The 22223-nt window shown below is 46.3% G+C and overlaps 1 protein-coding gene across 1 annotated transcript in view; it reads left to right on the forward strand.

Annotated features, from left to right (window-relative positions):
• LOC147010459 (uncharacterized) overlaps positions 1–22223 on the forward strand; it is a 153681-nt gene that overhangs the window by 45541 nt on the left and 85917 nt on the right. The window lies entirely within an intron of this gene.

A 22223-nucleotide genomic window follows, 5' to 3' on the forward strand; every position in this document is an offset into this window, starting at 1 on the left:
ATTTGAAACAAAACTTTTTTTATGGCGTGGTTTATACACAAAAATGATTTGCAACTCGGGCGGTGGTCAGATGAGATCATTAAGAGAAGTTTATCATTTCGTAATGGCACAAAAGGGGTATCTTAAAAAATATAAAGATTCAAATGTTTTGTTTGTCAATATTTTAGATGGGGATTATTGTGCAAAGAAAATTAAACTATTGAAGGAATTTGAGAATGAACAAATATTTATAGGTTCAATGAGTGAGCTGATCAACCTCCAGGTTAAAAGGGGAGACAAATAAATATACCTTGGGATAGCCTGGTTATATATATATACAAAGCCTGGTGTTGGCTAAGCCTGGTGTTGGCTTAGTGGTTAGGGTGGCGGCTTGGGATCCCAGTGTCCTGAGTTCAAGCCCCGTTGGCTGCTGAATTAACACCAGGGGGTTGACTCAGCCTGTCATCCTTCCGAGGTCGGCGAAATGAGTGCCAGTGTACTGGTCCCGGTGTATGCCCCGATTAGAATAGGTGTACCATATCCCTGTGTGTCGTAAGAGGCGACCAGGGTTGGCGTCAGGAAGGGCATCCGGCCATAAAACATTGCCTCACAAAAAGCCAAACCCCTGCACAACAGGGAAAAACGGATAAAAAGGGGGTTTATTTTTAGGGGAAAAAAAAGGGAATCGCTGAAAATCCCCCATTCATTTACATGGGGAAAAGTGAGCGAGAACCAGGATATCCACCCTACTGACATCTTACCTGGAAAATGTAGATACATTTTTATAATAATGGGTTTGAAGGTGATGAAATAAATAAATTGATGATAGTTAAAACTTGGTATTAAAATGAAAATGTTAAACCTGAAATAAAATGTACTCAAATATAATATGATTCTTTTAAGTACTAGTGCGGGCCCGTTGGTGCGGGCCCGTAGGTGCGTGCCCATAGGTGCGTGCCAGTATGTGCAACTTCGTTCCTTCGCTCTCTTAAATGACGACTGGATCGGGGCATTGTTTCAATTAGATCAGACCAACCGTATCATAAATGGCCATAAGTTGGGAAGCATACTCGGGTCCCCAGCGTCAATTATGACGTCATATCAAACGCAGAAGAAGAAAAATGGTGACGCCCCTCTCTCGCCCCCTCTCTCTCTCACCCCTCCTCTCTCCCCCAACTCTCTCACCCCTCTCTCTCGCCCCTCTCTCTCGTCCCCCACTCTCACCCCCTCTCCCGTGCTTCTCTCTCGCCCACTCCTCTCTCCCCCTCTCTTGAATTGTGACGCCCACTCTCTCTCACATCCCCTCTCTCCCCCTCCTCTCTCGCCCCCACTCTCACCCCTCTCCCGTCCACCTCTCCCGTCCCCCTCTCTTGCCCCCTCCTCTCTCCCCCTCCTCTCTCCCCCTCCTCTCTCGCCCCTCTCTCTCGCCCCTCTCTCTCACCCCCTCTCCCTCCCCTCTCTCCCCCCTCCTCTCTCGTCCCTCTCTCTGCAAATGTATTCACAAATGTCTACCAAGCACAACAATTAATTCAAACCTTGGGAAAAACAGCTTTCAAACCCTTGGGCAACAGCTCTTTCCCTTGGGAAAATTCAAACCTTGGGATTTATTAATAATTTCAACAATTAATTCAAACCTTGGGAAAAAAACAGCTTTCAAACCTTGGGAAACACTTGGGAAACAGCTGAAACAGATGAAGAACGATATCAAACCTTGAAAAGGCACATACTTAGGTCCGCAGCGTCAATTGTGACATCATACCAAATGAAGAAGAAGAATTGTGATGTCAATCGTGCAAACAAAAAAACAATAAATAAATAAACATTAATTGTGACGTCATTCGTGATGTCATAGCACCGTGTCTTGTCATTGGTTGACAGATAAATGGCCGTAACCTGGGAACCGCTTGTCCGATTGATATCAAACCTTGAAAAGGCAATACTCAGGTCCCCAGCGTCGATTGTGATGTCATACCAAACGAAGAAGAAGAAGAATTGATGTCAATCGTGCAAAAAAAAAATACTAATAATAAATAAACATTAATTGTGACGTCATTCGTGATGTCATAGCACCGTGTCCTGTCATTGGTTGACAGATAAATGGCCGTAACTTGGTAACCGCTTGTCCGATTGATATCAAACCTTGAAAAGGCACATCCGCGGGTCCCCAGCAATATTCCTGGCAAGTTTCAATCAGATCGGACCGGCGGTTGTCGAGAAACGGCGGTCGCAGACACACACACACACACACACACACACACACACACACACACACATACACACACACACACACACACACACACACACACACACACACACACACACACATTGCTGGAATTATAGAAAGATGTATCCATTTGGAATGAACATAATTATATTTCTCCTTTGTATAGAAAGATCACTTGACTCTTCAAGCTTGTATCAGATTGAACTCTCCAGTAAGTTCAATATAAGAAGAATTGCCTATCATTTTAAAAGCTTTCTAAAGGAATTTTTATAAAAGACACAAACAAGTTGGAATGTGGATTTAAGGTGTCCAGATATATTCACGAAGCTCAAGTTGCTTCAAGATAATATATCTTCTCAGTTTCGGGAGAAGCAGACCAACTTTTAACCTACATATGATGGAAACTTGTTTTTAATGACCATTAGAGGGCGTTTGACATCATTCCAGCATTCTGTGCATTTTTCTGTATTAGGAGAGGATTAACATGTCTGTATTTGAAATATATGTTGCAACCATTCAACCAGGTCAAGCTGGGGCTGTATGGAGACCCATACAGTATGTATGGGGCTGCGGTGGAGGGGGGGATGGGATGGCGGCGCAAGGGGAGGGAACGGGAAGGCGGCACGAGGGGAGGGAACATGAATGGAGGGGAAGGAATGTTAAGGCGGCACGAGTGGAGGGGAGGGAATGTGAAGGCAGTGCGAGGGGAGGGAACAAGAATGGAGGGGAGGGAATGGGAAGGTGGCACGAGCGTGAGGGGAGGGAATGGGAAGGCAGCATGAGGAGAGGGAATGGGAAGGCAGCGCGAGGGGAGGGAATGGGAAGGCAGCATGAGGGGAGGGAAAGGGGAGGGGATGGGAAGGCAGTGCGAGGGGAGGGAATAGGAAGCTAGCGTGAGTGGAGGGAACGGGAAGGCAGCGTACAAGGGCATTACCGCGGTGATAAAATACGTCCAAACACTAGCGTTTTCCCTCCAACCACCATGTTCTATATTAACCGGGCGGTCACATTTAAAAATCAAAACTGATGCGATTTGGTAAATGCCTACCTGCATGCAGTACCCCCCCCACCCTTTCCTCCACACACACACACACACACACACACACACACACACACACACACACACACACACACACACACACACACACACACACACACACACACGCACACACACATTCCTCCAACCTCCTCGGGGTCCATACTAAAAGTGCACGCGCACCGGCGATTTACTCAACCTTTCACTCGCACACATGCACGGATTTCCCCACACCTACACTGAACAGTGGCATGTCCTGCGTAGCTTCGAGACTTCAGTGCTGCAGAAGTACGTGGCTCACGAAACAGTCACATAACCTCTTCAATAGCGCCACGCACCACGGGCCCAAGTTCAAGTTCAGATCATGTGCCCACGAAGCTCGTGCACCACACTAGTAGGGTGAATATGCTGATTCTGGCTCACTTTCCCCCATGTTAAGTGAATGGGGATTCTCAGCGATTCATTTTTTTCCCTAAAAAATAAACCTCCTTTTTATCCCAACCTGTTGAATTCTCCGCTGCTGAAATATCTAAAACATGTCAGTGAATGGAGATTTTAATAGCCTCCCCTTTTAACCTCGGACCACTTTTTTTCAAATTACCAATGCATATTGTTTAGCTCACTCATTGAACCTATAAAGATTTGTTCATTCTCAAATTCCTTCAATAGTTTAATTTTCTTTGCACAATAATCCCCATGTAAAATATTTAAAAATAAAACATTTGAATCTTTATATTTTTCAAGATACCCCTTTTGTGTCATAATGAAATGATAAACTTCTCTCATTGATCTCATCTGACCACCTCCTGAGTTGCATATCGTTTTGAGATTGCAGTAAATTATTTTTCCATTGTTCAATTGATAACCATCAAAGTTTTCAGTCTATTCAAGGATATTATTTTTTTCTTTACATCCTCTAACCTACAAGTTTTTAAATTGATTTGCTTATTTGTTTTATTTACCTTTGTTTTAGTTATTTTTTCAATAAGAGTTATTTGATATTTTTCACATTTATTATGTTTTCCATTTATATACCAAGACTGAGATTTTCTCCACTCTTTAGTTTGATTAATACTTGGTTCGACCATTTATATATTGTGAAAAAGGCGGCGGTAGCCCTTAAAAACTCTAACCCATATTCTATTTCGTTAAAACTTGTATCCATATGGAACACAATCTATTCTATATACTCTATGATTAATTATTCACTCTATCATACAATATCCATATGGAACACAATCTATTCCATTATCTAAAATAAATCTCTTATCAAAGGCTCCTAATGCCTTTTTATTTACTTCTTCACTGTATATCTTATATTTATAACTTCTTATTGTATTCATTTTCCTATATTCTTCTTTCTTATTCATCAAACAATCATAATAATTTCTAAAAGTTATTGATTTCTTTATTACATATTTCTTTATTCCCTTTAACCTTTTATCAATCTGATCATCATACTTATAAGCAATATGCCTTTGCTCTCAATCCAATAAACTCACTCATTACTTTTCCACCCGACTCATCCTCAAACTTACCAATAACCTTTTCATTCTTTTTTGAAAATAACTCACTCTTCTTACTAAAATTACTTGTATCATATACTCCAATATTTTTCTTCATATCTTTATATCTAGAATAAAACTATCAGTGTCCATGAACAACAATGAAACATTTTCACCATACTTTTTCTTTAAGTCATTATACAAATAATCATACATCAATATCTTTCTTAAATCAAGAACTACTGTTCCAATATAAATTGGTTTATCCACTACAATACTTTCCTTTTCCATATGAATAGCAGAAAAGTTCTCTAAAAAAAACCTCTTCTCTCTCAAAACTTGGTTTATTTATCAATCGAGAAGCTTCTTTCCAAGATGTTGCAAATCTAATGTTTTGCCTGTTTCTAACATTCTCCATTGTCTTTCCAAAGACAGCATTATTCATCAATTTATAGAATTCCCTTTCAAATTTTACTTTTGTATTTGTTCTCATATCTATATTGAATTGAATATACTTTTTCATCCAAGGACTTTGTTTAAATTTTAAAACTGAATTTTAGCAACTCTCAATCCTTCTCCCAAAAACTGTTTCAAGCTTCTCTGATGCAAAACATATCCCTCTTTATCATAGAATGTTGTTAATAACTTTTCTGTTGATTTACCTTTAATATTAAAACTTTTATGATAATCACTTAACCATTCTTTCTTTGGAGTTTCTTTCTCACATACAAAAGGAAGGTCTTTATGCTTATTATGAAGATCACTCGGGTACCTCAAATCAACTTCAAAATAATAACCTTCTTCTTCCTCATTCAATTCCTCTTGAGAAGAAATAACAATATTCATCAAAGCCTTTTCATAATCCTTTTCTTCCACCCACTCTAATTTGCCATAAGGCAGAGATTGAGACATTGCCCATCCATAGAAATTATTAGCATCAAAATACATCAAATAATTACTGTCTTTTTCACTATCATAATTTGGAAGATATTTATTATTTGCTGTAGCATATCTTTTTGAACATACTTGTGATATTCCACCTCTCTTAGACTTCTCAATCATCAAAAGCATATCTACAACACTGATTAAATCTATATCTTTTTTGTCATTTTCAACATTGCACTCAAAGCTAAACCAGGAGCTCTGAAATAGTGGGCAGGATCTAGTCCATAACAATTTTTTATTATGAAAGAGTGATCTAAAAGCTTCAAACACATCAGCTAACAATAAAACATCTGTTTTTAGATACAAATCATGATATTCTCCAAGGTTCTTTATCTTAAATATTTTCCGAATTTCTTGTGCGTGTTTATATTCCTTATCACTTATCTCTTCTTCATAAAGGTTATTATAGAAACTTTCTTTTGAAGGAAGTTGTGTTTCTTTAAATTTTATAAATGAATCCAGATAATTATAAGGATAAATTCCCTTACTTGTAAGAATTTTCTCTTTACTTTGAATTTCATTCCTTGTTTGAATTTCCTCTCTAGTTAGAATTCCCTCTTTAATCAGAATTTCATCTTTAATCAGAATTTCCTCTTTAGTTTGAATTTCATTCATTGTTCGAATTTTCTTTAGAATTAGAATTTCATCTTCAGTTACAATTTCTTCATTAATTTCCTCATTAATTAGAATTTCCTCTTTACTTTGAATTCTCTTTTTAATCTGAATTTCCTCTTAAGTTAGAATTTCCTCTTTTGGAAAGAATGAATTAAGATTTGGAAAAGAGCCCCTTGAGCTTCGATTCAATGCTAGGTAGGCTAGTGGTGTTCCCGTAGACTTGTAAGAATCCAGAAACCTAATATGAGTTATAGGTTTTGTGAATATCATTTTTGTAAATGAAATATACTTTTGACTTGTGTTTGTTGTGGCAGAAATATTCCCTGGTGTTTTTGAAAGTTCATTTAGAAATAGATGTGTATCATAGTTGGCGCTGTTGTGAAGAAAGACTGGAATAAAAGAAGGAAATTTATAATTAAGATTACAACAGGAATGAGCAGGACCTCTATATTTAACACTAAGATGACAATGATCCCTAATTTTGACCTCTCCCTCAATTTCCTCCTCACAAATATGACAGATATTGTTCTTTCTAAATTCTGATTTTTCTTCTTCGGTGAATTTCATCAGTTCATTTGTTTCTTTCATTAATTTAGTGAGTCTTAAACAATCCTTTTCTAATCGTTTTACAAACTCTTGTGAAGCTTTTTTCCCACTATAATGTTCAAGTTTATTATTCTTTTCTCCAACAGATGATTTGATATAATAACAGAAACCACAAGGAATATGTTTTTGATATTTATTTGTATATGATTCTTTTGGATTAGGAGAAGCAGTATTTATCTTTTTAAGGATACATTCAAAATCAGCGTATATCACAAATGGGTGCATGATTGATTTATTATAATCTTCAAAATAAATCTTTTCACCAGGTTTAGGCATTTTAATTACAGCTGATTTATGACGACTACAATAATTTGAATGTTGTTCTAATCGTTCTTTTGTATGGAATGAATTAAGACATCGCTTACAAGGATATATTTTGTTTGCTGTTCTGAATACCTGAGAAGAGATTAATCTTGATAAATTATTGATGTATGTATAATGTGAATTCTTTCCAACACTAAAATATAAAAGATCAATGTGTGTTTCTTCATTTTTATAGTTGTTTGAAGTTTTTAATATCTGAACTTTGTTTGTATCCATTAATCCATATACATTAATGGAAAGATTATTCTTTTTCTCAAATTTCGGAACATCTGTTAGTGGCATTGGGAATTTAATGTCCAAAATCTTTAATGTCCAAGATATTCTCATATTTCATATATTGTTTTACTCTTTCTGAATTACAATTTGGTGTATGTAAGTGAGCAAGAACAGACCAGAGAAAACATATATTATCATTGTTCTTAATATTAACAACTGCCTTCTTTAGTTTTATTTCTTTTGGTAATTCAATATAAGAAGAAGCTTCAAGAGGGTCTGATTTTAGAATGTGTATATCTAAAAAGAGATGTTACCGTCCGAGAAGGGATGGGGAGCGCAAAGCTTGAACAGCTGTCATGACGTCACGGGAAAAGAGCGTGATTTTGTGAATTGCCGCGCTGGTGCGCATAGGAAAAAAAAAGAGAAAAGCAAGCCTCGCTGCTTCGAGTAAACAGGATTCCCTGGGCAGAGGGCAGGAGACCCCCTTGCTTGGGGGCACAGGAAGTACTAGTTAGGGGGATGGGTTAGCGATAGTTAGACCGGCTTCATGGGGACATGGGTTGTTCCTCATGGAGCCCGTGGTATGGATTAGTTAGAGGGATTTCAGTTTAGATTTAGGAAATGGGAATTTTTTTTGGATTTGTGGAGACATGGACAGACTGGAAATGTATAGTGGAGACATAGCTGAACTACATAGAGTAAATGGAACGTGCATGAGTTTTAAGGGATGACGAGGGAGCATGAGTTAGTCAGGGGATTTAGTTAGAAGGATGGCAGTGTGGAGTGTTGGTGTGAGTTGCGAAATGGAAAGTGTGTGAGGAATGAGTGTGGGACAGCGGGCCCAAGTGTGCGAGTGGAGCGAATGTGGTATGCATGGTGCAAATGACTGGTTGGGGGAGGAGTGATTCCCACCCAAGTGACCCCGGGGTCAGTTTAATGTTAGCTAGTGGGTTATCCAAATTTACAAAAAGGAGACCGTTTTGTTGTTGGTGTCGAGAGAAGGCACGCAACCCGTTTGGAGGGGTGCAAGAGTTCAGAGACCGGCTCGGAGCGTGGCTGTTGAAAGGTGAGTTTTGTGTAGAGGGCACCCCGGGCACCGGATTAGATGGCCAGAGTAGGCCAAGGGCCCAAGAGGGGCCGGGATAGTGTAGTGGGCATGGGCGACCCGTCGGAAACGGGACCTGTAGCGCCAGAATGCCACAGGGGTAGTGTAGTGGGCACGAGCGAACCTCGGAAAGGGACCCGGGGCACCAACACGCCACGTGGGCATCGGAGGGGGGTAATGCCAGAGAGGGCAACCCCCCGCGTTCATAGAGACCAGTTCGGCTCGGAGGCAGCCTGTGGGCCCGGGGGTGCCATGGTTAGAGTTCGGCAGAGGGGGAGTTCCTGCCATTTGAGTCACGCTGCCCAGCCAGGAAATTGTGCGAAGGCACGGATGAAAATTTGAGGGCAAGGCCCAAATTTATAATGGACACCAACACAGACGACGGGAATCATGGTTTTTAGAACCGATAGTTTAAAAGTGTCAGGCGTTTTTGGAAAGCCCCAGGGTAGTTTCAGGTTAATGAATGTTAGGGTAGTTAGGAGATGTACCCCTTCGCACCATCCATCCCTTCGCTCGTTGTAGGCCACTGGACTCACCTTGCTAGATCGCTGAACTCTGAGGAGGCCATTCTGAGGCTTTGTTGGGCCTCGAGACAGGATGCTAGTCTCTCCCTATTCCCTTCGAAATCAGATTTTAGGGTTTGGGAGTAGGCTCGGTAGACATGATAGGCTAGCTGGACAATGACGATAAAGGGGGTTAGGGAAACGATTATAAAAGGGAAATAAAGATAATAAAAATAAAGAGGGGCTAAATTTTGTTGTGTTTTGTGGCAAATTAAGGGAGTGGGTATGGACAGAGACAGGCAAAGGCGATATAGTGGGAGGAGACAGTAGGCTAGGTCCTCGCCTTCAGAGCGGCCGGCACCACCGCACTCCCTCCAGACCTGATGGAACCACACCAGAGGCCGGCCAGCTTCACCTGCCAGCCTGTTGTGCCGCAGCCACCTGTTCTGAATGGGCTTGCCTTGCCATGCCTTGCTTGTCTGCCTCTGCCATGACCCCATGCCTGCTAGCCCTTGTTTGTGTTTGCCCCTATGTCCATCCATCACCATGTGCACCAGGATCATCCAGTTTTGCAAGAACTGCCCTGCAGGCAGCCCGTGCATCCATCATGTTCATTTGTTTTTGCTACCATCTCCATCCATTACCCTGCACCAATGACTTTGCAATGACTTTTGCCTTTCCCCTTTCACAGATCACAGATCCTGGGCCATGGTTAGTGCAATGTAATGGATAAGTAAAATGAAAATTGTTGATAAGTTGAACCCCACCTGCATGTTTGTTTTCGCGCTGGCAATTTTAGTCAAGTTGTCCGAATGAGTCTGTGAGAGTTTGTTTGGTTAGTTACGCAGCGCATTAGGGCATTTATTTTTGGGACACATATAAAGAAATGTCGCACTGAGGGATCCGAAGGTAGAACGTACTAGGGGAAAACTTGCACATGCTCGTCACACGAAAATTTGACGACTCGGGACGAGTCTGTAAAAAGGGGAGGGGGGTAGTGTTACGAATTTGGGAATTCAATTGCACACACCATTCAGGTTCCTTTTTTCAGTTATGTCGATAAGTGCTTGTTCCCTCGATAGCTCACCTTCCATTGTTTAATGGGCAGAAATCGATTAAGTGTGCTGTGATTTAATTTAGTAGTTGGGGAGCGATCCCAACACAATGGAGACGCCCCTCCCCCTCTTCTGCGAAGAGGAAGAAGAGCCCTCCCGTCCTGAATCACGGGACGTAAACAACTCCCTCCCACCCGCGGTTGTGCGGGCACGGGGGATGAGTCACGCTGGGAGCGGGGGAAGGGCGGAGGAGAATGAGGAAGAGATCCTCTGCTTGTGAGGGTGGTTGTTCAGTGAGCTTCGGCTTGGCTCGGGTTAGGGTTGGAAGCTTTTTGCTTTGGCTTGGCTTTTCAGCAAGCCGTCGGGTTCTGCTTGGTGAGGGGGAGGCTTTTTGGAGAGATTTTTGCTTTGGCTTGGCTTTTCAACAGGCCTTCGGGTTCTGCTTGACTCGGTTCGCTTCTTGGGGTCTGCTTTATTCATCGGAAGAGAGTTGAGCTGGTTGCTCGGCTCGAGTTTCTGGTGGTGGCTTCTTGCTCTTGCTTCGTGTTGTGAGAGGCTTTGTTCATCGGAAGAGAGTTGAGCTGGTTGCTCGGCTGGCTCTTCTTGGCTCGTGGAGCTCTTTGTTCTCCGATTGGTTCCCGGCTTGGTGCGACTCATCGGCCTCATCTTGGAGGTGGTTCTTCGAGGAAGCGATGCATCGATGGGAAGGATCGGCGCCTCGTCTCACCAGCACGTGTTGAGAAGCACGAGAGGATTCGCTGGAGCTCTGGAAGGATCGCGGCTCACGGCGAACGGCTCCAGCTCGCTCTCGCTGGAGGCTGGGTCTGAGCAGCTTGAAGACCACACGAGTTGGAGAGGTTCGAGATAGGTTCTGGGTTTCAGCTCATCTGTCCTCCAAGCTGGAGCCCGTATTAAAGGCATCAGCCACCATTTCTTGGGTGTGTGTGTGCGTACGAGTGTCCGTGGGCCCGTCTAATAAGTAGAGAACTGTTAAGTGCTTTGAGTGCTGTAAATGATTGCATTGCATTTATTGTATTCGGTATAGTTCTGCTCTTACGTGCTTCCCTAGTTCCCCATTATTATTATAAATAAATGTCCCCATTGTTAAATGTCACCTGCTCATTGCTTCACTTCCTCTCTTTGACTGCCATGGAGCGTTTGGAATGTTAGCTGGCTGTTTATAAGCCGAAAAAACGTACATCTGGTCCGACGGGGCTTGGCGATATATAACCGCTCGGCAATCGCATACGGAACGAACTGCATACAGCGTCTCGTTTTCGTGCAAGTCCCGTTGAGGTGTCGATGCCCGGCATTTCTGTCTGCGCGAATAATTAGGTATATCGATAATTCGGCGATTGACCCTGTAGATCGTGGAAAGAAGAGTTGGCTGATCTATGGTGTGTTAAAAACACCCGTATCTGGGTTTTGGCGTTGATCCGGTAGCTACGACTGGATTGCTCGTTTGGTGGGCGCGTGCAGCCGCAATTGGGCTGAGGCGGTTGTCCGCACGCCTTGCGGGCGGGGGAATCCACAACAGTATATTTATATTAATATTTTGTTATGTTAAGGGATTAAGAAGGGGAGATGCAGAAAATAGGGTAAAGTGGAGAAGATTGTCATGGGGCCCGCTAGGCTAACCCATGCTTTAGCAGGGAAAATGGCCTTTAAATGCTTGTGTGTTTGTGTGTGTGTGTGTGTGTGTGTGTGTGTGTGTGTGTGTGTGTGTGTGTGTGTGTGTGTGTGTGTGTGTGTGTGTGTGTGTGTGTGTGTGTGTGTGTGTGTGTGTGTTCGCAAATCGCGCAAAATGGAAACAGCAAACTGCATATGTAATTAGAGAATAAAATGACCCCTGTGGGCTGTGCCGTTATGGATTGTAAAAGCAGGTTATTGAAGAGTGATTGTCATTTCCCTATATCCTCGTGTCTTGTGCATTTGTCCGTTGTTTTTTTATTCATTATAGTTGGACATTATCGTTGTTTCGTATTCTTATTATCGTTAGTGCAATTGTATGTCACCAGTTAGTAATGTTCAATACGCAAATGCCGATATGAGATCTTCATTGTTAGTTCATGGCATTTTCCTGTGTACCATTTCGTGTGAAAGTAATCAGACTAATATTGTCTACGTTCCCCTTTGGTTGCAGATAAAATGCCATTGTCAATAAAATATTCAACTTGACAAAAGAGTTCTTCTTCATGATAGTGGCATTATACATCGTCACCGGTCTGGATAATGTGGCATTTGCAACTCGCCAACTCAAGACGTGGCTCATCACATATCGCGCAGCTTTTGACAACATTCTCCACGATGGTGGTCCTCGAGTGTGATATGCCGGACTGCAGTTTCAGGACTGTCGATGGAACTGACGCCGTCGTTGTTGCCATCCTCACGAACCACAACCTCACTCATCAGCTCGCCACCGGGAATGACGCGAACGCTGCCGCCCATCATAAGGGCCCAAAGCTGGAGCAGCCGCGCATCAACATGGGAGTTGAGAGTGAGACTTGGAACTTGTTTGAGCGTAATTGGGAAAACTTCTGCCACGGCTCTGGGATCGACACTGCATCCGCATCGGTGCAGCTTTTCCAGTGCGCCGGCGATGCCACCGGAGATGCCCCCCTTAAAGCTGACCCTATCATCACAACACGTCCCGTCGATGACGTCATGGCGGCCATGAAGTCCCTGGCCATCATCCCTGTGTCTCTTGTTGTCAAACGCGCCGAACTTGTCGCCATGCACCAAAGCCCCGCTGAAACCTTTCGGGCCTTTGCCCCCAGAGTCCATGGTAAAGCGGAAACATGTGGTTTTAGCATGTCAGATAAATGCGCATGCGGGAAATTGAATCTCGTGAATTACACCGGTGAGACTATTCGCGATGTTCTTCTGACGGGGACAGCTGACCGCGACATCCACCACAAGGCTCTCAGCGTCGAGGGCATTCAGCTGAAGTCTGTTAACGATGTCATCGGATTTTTCGAAGGTAGAGAAATGGCCAGAAACACCCTTCCGTCTCCAAGCAACTCGGCTATATCCTCATTCAAGCGTGCCAACACCCCCAGACCCGACACGACCGCCACAGCTACGGACGTGCGACGCCCAACGCTGACTCATCTGCCAACATCCTCCGATGCCGCCACCTGCCGACAGGGCCAAGCAAGTACCTTGCCCAGACTGCGGCAGAAACTTCTTCGTGTTCTCGGGGACTGCCCACGGGTGGAATCGCAAAGCTCACAAGTGGTGCAAAGAGTGTTTCCTGGCCCAGCGGCGGTGTTGCTTGATGCAGTGCAGCACGACCCGCAGGGACTAATGCCGTCACATACGAGGAAGACTCGTTCGCTCAAGTCTCGTCGATTGCCACAACTCAACGCTATCGCAGGCGACGCCGGATTGCGCCGGTGTCTGACCTCCAAGTCGTCGTCTTACAGCATCACATTTTCACGGCGTGCGAGTGGCGTCGTGTTTGGTTCATGAAACACCCTACCATCAGGCTACATGTCAGCATGGACAGGGCCACCCCCCAGTGCCCGTCGCTCTTTCCGCTCATCGACGTTCGCCGATATAGACGCGGTCACCGACAGTGGCGCACAATCCGGCATGTGGTCCCTCGACCAGTTCCTAGCACGTGGCTTCTTCCGAAATGATCTTCGTCCTGTGTCGCTCAACTTGCAAGCCGCCAACAAGTTTAAAATCAAAATCGATGGTGCCTTTTTCGGCGTCCTTGAGGGCCGCGATCCTCAGGAGAACGTAATGTCACTGTGCGATGATCTATATCAGCAGCGACATTCAATGCCTCTTTCTGTCGCTCGAGTCCCTCCTTGCCCTCGGGATCTTGCCATCCAACTTCCAGAGTATCGGTGGTGCTCACAAGCTGCCCAGCGACTCCGAGACTCAATCTTCTATTGGTGTGATCAGAGCGCTGAACGCTGGATGCAGCACAGTCGCTGAGGGCAACAAGGACTGCTGCTGCCCCAGACGACAAACCCCTCTGGAGCAACCCTCGTTTCTTCCCTTCCCCTGACGCCGGAGAACAACAGCAAGATGTGACATTGGCTGCTTGACCGTATCTCATCATCCACCTTTAACATCTGCCCCCACCGCCCTCTACCAGTCATGGATGGCCCGCCGGTGGAAATACACATGGACGAGGCGGCCATCCCTCATGTGTGCCACACCGCTGTACCGATCCCCGTACACTGGCAGAAAAAAGTATATGAGGACCTGCTACGTGACGAAGCCCTCGGCGTCATAGTGTTCTGGGGCCGGGTCTCGGTGGTGAGCACAACCGTCAGGGGGAGCAGTAGAGTCGGCTCCACCGAATACCGGAATTTAGGTCGTACCTTTCAGATAAATCCGAAAGGTCACGGGTCTCTTATGAGACCGAAGATCGCCAATAGGTCGACCACGTGGGATAGGGTCAATTGCCAATTTCAATATACCTAAATACCCACATCATCCAAACTACCAGGGAAATTCACCCTCGGCAGGATCTGCGCGATCCGGGCCATTACCGAGCCGGATCCGAGTCGTACCCCGAGCGGAGAGTACCAGAATCCTGCCGAGCCAATTGTACGATTACAGCAACAATGACACCTCCTAATTCCCATTCGCAGTGCGGCAAACCAACGGCAGAAAGGACAAGGATGAGCTGGGACATTCAACAAGAGGGGAATTTATTAAAAAATAGTCGGGGGACGAGGGGAGCATGTAAGGGAAGAGTTATCCGAATAAGCAATGCAAATAATGTACAGCAAAAAGCACTTAACAGTTCTACTTATAGACGGGGCCCAGGAACACACACACACAGATACCCAGAAATGGACCCCTTCAGGTCTTTATTGAAGGCTTCCAGCTCGAGGAAAGGGTGAGCTGGAGACCAGAGCTATCTTGGACCTGTCCACCTCGTGTGGTCTTCGACGTTCTGGATCGGCGGGACTCGAACCCGCAGCAACGATGCCACTCCATGTACCAGGGACAGAGGATGAAGGATGGACACCAACCAGCGCGAGGGCGGACAAGGCAGCGAGCGCCAGCAGGCAAGGCGAGGTGATCCCAGACGATCTAGCCGGCAAAAACCAACTCCAACTGCTTCCAGTCGGATCGTCCGAACAATTATTCACTCCCCGTCCAGGGGGGAGGGGACTTCCTCTCGTAACCTGGCCCCCCCTTACTGGACGGTTTTGGTGCACGATCCACTCCTTGCCCCTGTGATTGGCAAAAAGGGGAGCCAAGTCCGCTTATTGGACAGGGGGGGGCGTGGCGGGCATCAGGGCGGACCATCTCTCAAACAGGAAGAGGATTAATATTGTCCTGTGTTGGCTCTCATTGGCCAAACGATGGCAAACTCGCTCGCATCTCTCTGATTGGTCGAGAGAGATGACAGGTCCTTCATTGAACTCCACCCACCGCGAGCGTTATGGCATCAGGATGGAGCGAAGGTGTTGTTGTAGTTAAAGCGAAGATGTAAAAGAAATCACTGACTATCAAAATAACTCCGCGGCGCACGGACAATCAATCACTCATTAGACACAGGGGATGGATTCTAACTATACACACACACACACACACACACACACACACACACACACACACACACACACACACACACACACACACACACACACACACACACACAAGCATTTAAAGGCCATTTTCACCGCTAAAGCAGGGGTTAGCCTTGCGGGCCCCATGACAATCTTTTCCACTTTACCCTGTTTTCTGCATCTCCCCTTCTTAATTCCCTTGCCCACATTTCCTCTTCCACCACATTTAGCCAAGTTTTTCTCGGTCTTCCCCGTCCTCTACTTCCGACTACACTCATTTCCAACACTCCTCTCACCCAGTCACTTTCATCCTTCCTCAACACATGACCCAACCATCTCAACCTGTTTCTCTTCACAACCTCCATCACAGACTCTATTCCCATCATCTTCCGCAAGTCATCATTTGTCTTCCTCTCTCTCAACGATACTCCACACATCCACCGAACCATTCGCATTTCCACCCTTTCCAGCCTTTGTTGCTGCTCCGTGTTCAGTACCCATGTCTCACTCCCATAAATCATCGTACTCCTCACACATGTAGCATACACCTCTCCCTTCAGCTTCAACGACACTCCCCTCTTTGTCAGCACGCCACTCAGTTCCCGAAACTTCTTCCATGCACATCTCACTCCATCAACCGTCGAAGAGTCTGATCCACCTTCTCCATTCAGCATGTCTCCGAGATAGCAAAATGTTTTCACCCCTTCCAGCTTCACACCATCTCCAAGATCCAACTCAACAATTCCTTCATCTGCTGCTCCCTCTGCACACCTTACACTTGAATGTAGCTGCCACACTGGTTAATGACCCTCTCACCCCACTACATTTTCGATGAACCCATTCAGCACACATTGTACACTGAATGGAGTTCACTCCGACACCCTTCCTGCACACAGCACATGGCCATTTCCCAGTCCTTTCCACCTCACCACGTGCTTTACCACTTGCCATCACCTTCGTCTTTCCGATATTCACCTTCAAACCTTTTGCCTCCATACATTCCTTCCACTTGTTCATCTTCTCCTTCAGTCCATCCATACTCTCTGCAATCAACACCAGATCATCTGCATACAGCAGCTCCCACGGTAAACCCTCCTTTACCCTCCGAGCCAGCACCTCCATCACAACTACAAATAGAAGTGGACTTAGTACCGACCCCTGGTGCACTCCTACCCTCACCTCAAACTCACCACTGTTCCCATCCTTCGTCCTTACAGCTGTGCGTGCTCTCTGGTACATGGCCATCACTACTCTGATCAACCATTCCTCCACTCCTAACTTCCTCAATTCCCATGTCAAAACTTCGCGTGGAACCCTATCAAATGCTTTCTCCAGATCAACAAACCCAAAAAACAACTTCTTCCTCTTCTCGATGTACTTCTCCTGCAACTGCCTTACAATAAAAATCGCATCTGTCGTTCCTGTTCCTGGCATAAATCCAATCTGCATTTCTTCAATCTTTACCTTCTTCCTTATCCTCTTCTCCAACACCCTTTCCAATACCTTCATTCCATGCTCCAATAACTTTATTGCTCTATCGGAGCCACAGTCCAGAGGGTCACCTTCTCCCCTTGTACAGAGGGACGAGGGTACTCAGTTCCCAATCCACTGGAATGCGGCCTTCTCTCACCACCAGATTACAGATCTCTGTCATTCTCTTCACACCCCAACTTCCCGCTGCCTTCAACATATCTCCCACAACTCCCGTCGGCCCTCCTGCTTTTCTACTCTTCATTGCTCTTATAGCTTCCTCAACTTCCTTCTCAGTTATCTTCTCTGCTGGTCCTAAAACTGGGTTACTCTCGATATTTCTATCCCATTCATTTTCTACATTCAACAGCCTTTCAATATATCTCTTCCATCTTCCTTTAATTCCATCTGAGTCCACAACGATTTGTCCCACTTCATCCTTCAAGCAACTCACCCCCATCACATCAAATCTCTCTCTCGCTATCTGCTTTGCAATCCTGAATACCGCTCTCTTACCCTTCTCCGAATCCAAGCATTCTCCGAACATGTTCCTATGGGCCTCCTGCGCCTTTGCAACCTCTTTCTTTGCAGCCTTCTTGGCTTCCTTATAACTTTCATGTGCTGCCTCTTCTTCCACCGTATCCTTTGCCTTTTGCCATTCCTTGAACTTCTTCCTCTTCTCTTCAATCGTCTTTCCAACTTCATCATCCCACCACCATGTTTCCGAGTGCCTCGGTGGTCCTTTTGTCCATCCACATACCTCACCAATGGCTCCCAATAGATGATCTTTCATTGACATCCAACCACTTTCAAGCTCAACCACATCATCTTCAACCATACTCAGCCTCTCTCTTAATGCTTCCTTCACTGTCTCCTCTTTCAACCTCCACACCTTCATCCTCGGTTGGTACTTCACCCGCCGAATTCTCCGCTTACCTTTCACCCTTATATCGCAGACAACCAGGTGGTGCTGTGAAACAGTCTCCTCCCCTGGGATCACTTTTGTGTCCCGGAGGTTTCCCCTATTTCGCTGACGCACCATCAGGTAGTCAATGGTTGTCGTCAACCCACCTAACGTGTATGTAATAAGCTTATTATCAGGTCAGGTCAGGTATGGGAGCATGTGCTAGAACAGCGCGTCGCTGCGTCCACTTTCCGCCGGTACTCCAGGGGCCTCCGTCTGGCCATCCCCCAGGCAGATGCCAGGCCCATCCCCATCTCCTTGAGATGATGGTCAACCTGCTGCAACCATGAGGCACGTGGTCGGCCCACTGGCCTCCTCCACTCATGAGACTCCCTCGCTGAGAGAATCTGGTGAGCAGGAACAGCGTCAGGAAAACGAGCCACATGTCCATACAGCCGCAGCTGACGCTCACGGACTATGCAGGTAACAAATCTCATCCGAGTCTCTCTCAGCAACCGCTCGTTGGACACAAAATCCGACCAGCGATAGCCAAGGATTCTTCGAAGAGACCTGGTACCAAAGGAATTAAGTCTCCGTCTCAGATCCTTGGTCAAAGTCCAAGTCTCGCACCCATAGAGCAAGACTGGAAGTACCAAGGACCTGAAGACTCGGACTTTCGTCCTCCCGCAAAGGTACCGGCAGCGCCAAACCCCATGATCCAGTGAATCCATGACTCCGCAGGCCCGACCCAGACGTCTATTGACCTCCGGCTCACAACCTGCGGAGACATGAATATCACTGCCAAGGTAAGTGAATCTATCCACGACCTCAACATCCTCACCACAAACAGACACAGACAGGACAGCAGCATCCAAGATGTCACCGAAAGCCTGGATCTTAGTTTTGACCCAAGAAATCCGTAATCCCAACGGCTCCGACTCCTCATTCAGCACCTCGAGGGCCCCCAAGAGGATGTCTAAAGTCTCCGCAAAGATGACTGCATCATCTGCAAAATCAAGGTCCGAGATCTTGACATTGCCAAACGATGCACCACAACTTGATCTCTCCGACATCCTCCCAAAAATCCAGTCCATACAAGTGCTGAAAAGTGTGGGGGCAAGTACACATCCCTGACGAACTCCAGTAACAACTGGAAATAAGTCAGAGATGGTACCACCACACTTCACAGCACTCTCAGTACCAGAGTAGAGTTCAGACATCAGATCGATCAGTTTCGGTGGCACCCCACGAAGACTAAGAATCCTCCAGAGGACATCCCGATTCACTGAATCGAACGCTTTACAGAGATCAACATAGGCTGCAAGCAGCCCCTGCCAAAACTCTCGTCTGCGTTCGGTGAGGACACGAAGTGCAAGGATACGGTCAATCGTTGACCTCTTTGGTGTAAAGCCTGACTGCTCTGGATGCTGGTGCTCAAGCAGATGGTGGCGAACCCTATCAAGAATTATCCGAGCAAAGACCTTGCCGGGCACTGAGAGCAGCGTCACCCCTCGGTAGTTGTTGCAGTCTTGGCGATCACCCTTCCTTTTCCAGAGAGGGACAACAAGGCGCCTCTTCCAGTCAGTTGGAATGATGCTTGTGTTCCAGGCAGAGCACAAAACTGCATGCAACGACATGAGTGCAGCATTTCCACCAGCCTTGAGAAGTTCGGCATGGATGCCACAGATCCCTGGAGCTTTGCCCCGTTTCAATTGGTTCACCGCAGCCCGTTTCCACAAGCGATGGTGGACCACAGTTGATTCGAGGGTCAGCAACAGGGATTGTAACACCCTTGACGTCCAACTCGACAGCTGGGGGATCAGCCTGGTACAACCGCTCAAAGTAACCGGCCCAGCGGGCCTTCACTTCAGACTCCTCTGTCAAGAGCCTACCACTCTCTGCTCGAACTGCAGTGCTCCGAGGGATGGGCTTGGATGAACGTAATGCGCGAATTCCCCTGTTAGCAGGACGAGAATAACCTGTCCACAGGTGATGCTCTACCCCCTCACAGATTCCTCGCACATAGGCCTCCTTGTCCACCCTCAGTGCATGTACAGTTTTACGCCTCAGCTCCCTGAACAGCTCAGCTCTGCCATTCAGTCTGGCTCTGCGACTCTGGTCAATGGTATCCAGTGTCCCTTGAGAGACAAAATTCTTCTTTGCCCTGCGGTGAACTCCAAGGCATCCACCGGCAACATCAAGGACGGTGGTCTTGAAGGTGCTCCACAACTCTTCAGGACCCCCCAAAGTACCCAGACCCCCCAAGTGTCCACTCAGCCTGTTCGCAAACTCCTCAGCTACTCTCTCATCCCTGAGCTTGACAACATCCAGCCTAGGCTGGGATGGTACCATTCTCCAGGATTTAAGGTGCAGCTTTAGAGTTGCTACAACAAGCCTGTGGTCAGTATTGAGGAACTGAGCACTCCGGTAGACCCTGCAGTTCTGGATCATCCTCCAACGACCGTCAATGAGGACATGGTCAATCTCCTTTGCCACACCGTCAGCGTTGGAATACCAAGTCCAGCGATGAGCTTGTGGGCGCTGAAACCATGAACCAGCCACCCTAAGTCCATGACTTCTTGCAAAGTCAAGGAACTTAGTGCTATTCTGGTTCATAGTTCCTGACCCATGGGGACCAACACACACCTCATAACCATCCCTATCAGTTCCAGTCGATGCATTGAAATCCCCCAAGACTAGAAGTGTATCTCGTCTGGGGCACTGATCAACCACAGACTCGAGCGTGGCGTAGAATGCATCCTTCACGGTGAGATCACTCGCCTCAGTCGGAGCATAAATAGAGACCAGTGAAATGACACCTAAGGAGTGACGAATCCTTAGTCTCATAATACGCTCGTTGACCAGTGTTACCTCAATTATCATTGGGGTCAGCTTATTTGACACAGCTACAGCAACTCCTTGGGTATGGTAACCATCAGAGCGACCAGACCAATAGTAGGTGTAACCACCCACCATTATCTCGCCGCAATCCGGTCTCCGAACCTCAGAGAGAGCTGCAATCCCGATGTCCAAACGCTTGAGCTCAGATGATAACAGAGACAGGTGATCATCCTCTCTTAGGGATAGGACATTCCAGGCACCCACCCGAAGGGACTGCCTCAGGTTAACCCAAGGAGACCGCCGTCTGGTGGACGACACCTCAGCACCACTCCGACACACTCTCCCGCAATCTGACCCAGAGATGTTACCCCGTGGTTTCCCTCCTATCAAAGATCGGGGGTCCCGAAGACTTTGCCCCAATCCCGTCATCCGGTGAGCTGCTCTGCGAAGGGAAGCTGCACAGGAGGTACTCCCACGGAGTGGGTTTTCAGATTTTTTTGCGTTTTTGCGTTTTGCGGAATGAAGGGTTTTACGGTGGCCGGAGTGCAAATCCTGCCACCAACCTCCTAATAAGAAGTAGCCCAACTGCAGGAGGACGTCCGCAGACATAGTTGGGCATTAGATATGGATGGCCGTTGGCTCACAAGGAGCTCCTCCGCCATTTGACAGGTTTTGTTTTTAATCCTGCTGGGTGTCCATATCCAAACACCCTCCTCACCAGAAAACCTGGTGGGGGAGACGGTTTAGTCGCCGACAACCCGACCATGGAACAGGTTAGTACAGGTTTACATGGTACCTGTAGCAGGTCACAGATCGAACCTGACCTGACAAAAATTATTATCCGCTTTCTGGAATTGAGTATTACAGATCAACAAATCAGCTCCATCAGCAAACTCCAAGATCCTTTCAACTTCTCCATTTCTCACACCATATCCATAACCCCCATGGACTCCCTCAAAACCATCTGGACTCCTTCCCACATGTCCATTCAAGTCTCCTCCAACCACAACAACTTCCTCATCTTTCACATTCTCCATCAACTTCTCTATCGCACACCAGAACATGTTCTTCTCTTCATCGCTTCGACCGACCTGCGGGGCATATCCTGAGATGGCGTTCACCAAGAGATTTCCGATCACAATTCTCACCATCATCAACCTTTCTCTCACTCTCGTCACACTCACTGCACTGTCTACAAACTCCTCAGAAAACATGACACCAACACCATGCACGCCTTCCAGGCACCCTTGCCACATAAACTTGTACTTCCGCCCCTGCCTTCCCTTCACCATTCTCACACCACTTCCCTTCCACCGTGTCTCCTGCACACAACATATGTCCACTCTTCTTCTGAC

The sequence above is a fragment of the Eptatretus burgeri genome, chromosome 16 (assembly GCF_056783735.1).
Source record: "Eptatretus burgeri isolate ZD-2024b chromosome 16, Ebu_testis_v1, whole genome shotgun sequence".
In the NCBI taxonomy this organism is placed as follows: domain Eukaryota; kingdom Metazoa; phylum Chordata; class Myxini; order Myxiniformes; family Myxinidae; genus Eptatretus; species Eptatretus burgeri.